Raw genomic sequence first — 4755 nt, forward strand, 5'->3', positions numbered from 1 at the left:
TGAGATGGGAAGCCAGAGAGAGTTAGAAGCTGGTTGAATGGTCATGGGGAATCCGGAGCGGAAAGGAGGAGTGTGCTGTCACAGAATGGGGTGAGCAATTATGGTCTCACGACAATGTATGTTAAAAAAATTTTCATATGGGAGACTAACTTGAAATGTAAACTGCATTTAATTATAACAATTAAAAAAACTCTATGGAGTAGTTCTACTCTGCATACATTGGGTCTCCACGATTCGGAATCGACTCAATGGCACTAATGAGAACACCAACAATAAAATCAGTTAATTGGCATCAACTGCCTGCCACAAGATAAAAAAGCAATAGAGGTGGGTGAGAGGGCAGTGGTGATTCAGTGGTAGAATTCTCGCCTTCCATGAGAGACACCCAGGTTTAATTCCTGGCCAACGCACAACCACAGCCACTACCTGTCTGTTGGTGGAGGCTTGTGTCATGGATTGAATTGTGTCCCCCCAAAAATGTGTGTAGCAACTTGGCTAGGTCATGATTCCCAGTATTGTATGATTGTGTTATCTGATGTGATTTCCTTATGTGTTGTAAACTCTACCACTATAATGAGATTATAGGTGATCTCCTCATGTGTTGTAAATTCTATCACTGTGATGAGTTTATACTGATGAGGTTGACAAGATTAGTGTCTTCATGCAATCTCTTTTGAGATAGAAAAGAGAGAAGCAGAGATACATGGGAACCTCATACCACCAAGAAAGCAGTGCTGGGAGCAGAGCGTGTCCTTTGGACCTGAGGTTCCTGTGCAGAGAAGCTCCCAGACCAAAGGAAGACTGATGACACAGACTTTCCTCCAGAGCCGATGGAGAAAGCGTTCCCCTGGAGCTGATGCCCTGAATTTGGACTTGTAGCCTACTGGACTGTGAGAGAATAAATTTCTCTTTGTAAACCCATCCACTTGTGGTATTTCTGTTGGAGCAGCACTAGATGACTAAGACAGCTTGCATGTTGCTATCATGCTAAACAGGTTTCAGCAGAGCCTCCAGACTAAGACAAACTAGGAAGAAAGATCTGTCAATCTACTTCCAAAAATCAGCCAGTGAAAACTCTCTGGATCACAACAGTCTAATCCCATTGGTCACAGAGTGGCCATGAATCAGGGGCTGACTTGAAGGCAGCTAGCAACAACAATAACAGAATTGGTTGAAGCAAACTGAACTGAATTGGGCATATGAAAAACAACTGATTTATAGAGTTTGATTTTTGAAATTTAGTTCTGACTCTGTGATCCAGTCTTCACAATGAAGAGTACTCTATTTCTCAAAAATAAAACAAAAAAGGATATATAAGAGCGATTAACAGGAGGATTATGTGGAGATAGTTCCACCTGGAGAGAGCAATTAGGAGAAAAGGTGTCAGGGACTATTCATTGTGTACCATTCAAAAATTTCCTCTGTGCACATATTACCTTTAAAAAGAATTTTCACAAAAGGTAAAGCAAAGGTTTGAAGTAATTACTTGCCTTATGGATCTCAGTGAAACTCTGGACATTTCCTTATCTGCCCTCAAACACACCATCATACCTACTTTTGCCCCTTTGCTCCAATTGATAATGCTGGGAGGGCATTATCTTCTCTCTTCCACCCATGCTGTCTACAACATCTCCTTTACAAATCCATCAGATCCGGAATCCCTTGTACATTCCTGTGTTAGACAGATAACTTTAAATTATAGTTGTTTGCATGGCAGAGCCAACATAGCACTATAGACAGAAGTACCATGGTGTCCCTCCACAGCAAAGACCCAAAAAACTAAGTCAAACAGAGACAAACATCAATCTTGGAACCCTAAGCATCAAATGAAGAGATAAAAAAACTCAGCCAAGCACTGACTGGAATAAGAAACTGACACAGAACAGAAAGCAAGGAGAGATATGTGCAGAGGTCCCCTATCAGCTAATGCAGCAGGGATTCAACATCTTGGACTCCTGTCAGAGATCAGCAGACAGGGAGTATGGGAAGGCAGCTTCGTGGAGCTCCCAGCAGCAGACAGAACAACCAGTAACCAGCGATATATGCTTTCCCACTCCCCACACTTCTTCACTCTTGCTTGGCCTACTCTGCTTCCTGTGGCCACAGTCTCTTGGCAGGGAGGCACAGGATTTAGCCCTATCCTGCTTAGATTCGACCCGCCCACACTGGACAGCTCCCTGATTGCCATTTTTTTGTTGCTGATGTTGCTTTTTTCTGCATCTTTTGGTTTCTTCTGTACTTCTCATCACCTCCCCCTCCTTTCATTCAAATACCTAGCTCCGTGTGCCATCTTTGCTTCTTCTTGAAAGGCTGCGAAGCACCGCTCGACTGTGGAAGTGCTTCCCGGCCCACGCCACCACGTTTGTGGGATCCCTGGGGTTTTATGTTTTGTTTTCTTTTGATTTGTTCTGTTCTGTTTGTTTGTTTTCTTTTTCTTTTCTCCGCTTGAGAGCCCTTCTAGCCAGGCTGTACTTTGCAGCCTGGGAGCCACTTCCCCGGTATTCACAGCCCCACTAGTGTGATCCCTGGGGGCTTTTCTTTTCTTTTTTTTCCCTAATTTTTATTTATTTTATTTTTCCCGTTTTCTGTTTTTTTCTTTTCGTTTTTCACCATTTCTCAGTTTCTCCTCTCCACTCCAACGACAGGTTCCCTTAGCACTCTTTTTTTTTCCTTATTCTTTTTGTTTGTTGGTTGGTTTTTGGCTCCTGTTTCTTTCTCTCCTCTCTCTCCTCTTTCCCATACCCATCTTAGCTCCACATATCACAATCTCCCGTTTCATTCCTGTCTACCTGAATCATGCACTGAACATCAAACCCCCGAGCAGCACAGGCACAGCCTACTGGAACCTGCCCTGCACTGATTCTCCGCCCACCCTGTCGGCTCTAGTATGTGGCAGAAACAAACCATCCCAGCAACTCCCCTTCAACTGGAATTGCCCTGTTGCACCATAGCTGAGTGACTGGCCCTGCCCATTAGACAAGGAAGTGAAAAGTATCGTGCCCATAGTTGAACAAACAACAAAGAACTCACAGCCCGCCTCCTCAGACATAACCAAATCAAACAAAAAAACAGACAAAACAAACAAATCTACCATCAATAAATGAAGAAAATAACTACTGAATGTCCCGAAGACAGTAGACAATATCAAAACATACAAAAAAACAGGACAGGATGGTTCCAGTAGGCATCAAAAATAAAACACCAGATGACTTTCCAGTAGAAGAAAGGCACTAGAACTAGCTGATAAGGAATTCAAATCTCTAATATTCAGAGCTATCCAAGGGCTGAAGCAAAAAAAAAAAAAAAAAAACACAGACAAAAACGAGGGAAAAAATAGACAAATTTATGGAAAAGGCAGACAAATTCATGGAAAATACAGACCAAAAAATGGACGAATTCAGGAAAACAAAACAGGAACAAAATGCCAAAGTAAATTCACAACTAGAAATCATACCAAAAAAACAATTAGAAATCCAAAAGATAAACAGCAAGATTTCAGAAATGGACAGTGTCATAGAAGGGCTGAGGAGCAGGTTTGAAATGATGGAAGGCAGGATCAGCAAAATAAACAACAAACACTTGGATACAACTTTGTTTGAGGAAAAATCAGAAAAAAGAATGAAGAAAAATGAAGAAACCCTGAGTATTATGTGAGATACAATCAAAAGCAAAAATTTGTGAGTGATCAGAGTTCCAGAACGGAGGAGAAAACAGAAAACACTGAGAGGATCATTGAAGAAGTGCTGACAGAAAATTTCCCCAGTATCATTAAAGATGAAAAACTAACCATCCAAGAAGCTCAACGAACCCCATATAGGACAGACGCCAAAAGAAAATCAACGAGGCATATCATAATCACACTCGCTAAACCAAAGACAAAGAAAGAATCTTGAGAGTAGCTGGAGAAAAATGAAAAGTCATATACAGAGGAGAAACAATAAGACTAAGCTCTGATTATTCAGCAGAAACCATGCAGGCAAGAAGACAATGGGATGACACATATAAAACCTTGAAATAAAAAAATTACCAGCTGAGAATAATCTATCCTGCAAAACTCTCATTCAAATATGATGGTGAAATTAGGACATTTCCAGATAAACAGAAATTAAGGAACTATGTAAAAACCAAACCAAACATACAAGAATTATTTAAGGGAGTCCTTTGGTCTTAGAACAAACAACATCAGACCACAGCCTGAATCAAGGATGCAAGATTATTCCAGCCAGATTCCAACCTAGGAAATGACCTCTCAAGGACTATCCAAAACCAAAAGACTTACAACAGGGAACCAGAGAAGATAATCTGTAAATGACAACAACATCAGAACAATAAAAGAGGGATTAAACGGTGTAGGTGTAGAACCTGCCAATGGAGAGGAAGGCAAGGCGATACCAAGTAATAATAGACTGGTTCAAACCTAGGAAGATACGGGTAAATTTCAAGGTAACCACAAAGAAAGTTAACAAACATACCCATCAAAATAAAGAAGAAAAACATAAAGTATCAGTAAAAATAGAATCTATAAAAATGAAATAAATGAAAAAAATCCACAAACAAAATGTATTCAGCACAGGAGAATAAGAGGAACAAAATTTCAATATGCTCTTTACAAGAGATAAAGCTTAGGAACAAAGACATAAATTTATTAAAAATCAAAGGGTGGAAAAAATATATCAAGCTAACAACTACCAAAAAAGAGCAGGAATGGCAATACTAATCTCAGATAAAATAGACTTTAAAACAAAATCCACCATA

Source organism: Trichechus manatus, unplaced genomic scaffold, assembly GCF_000243295.1.
Source record: "Trichechus manatus latirostris isolate Lorelei unplaced genomic scaffold, TriManLat1.0 scaffold00119, whole genome shotgun sequence".
Classification (NCBI taxonomy): Eukaryota; Metazoa; Chordata; class Mammalia; order Sirenia; family Trichechidae; genus Trichechus; species Trichechus manatus.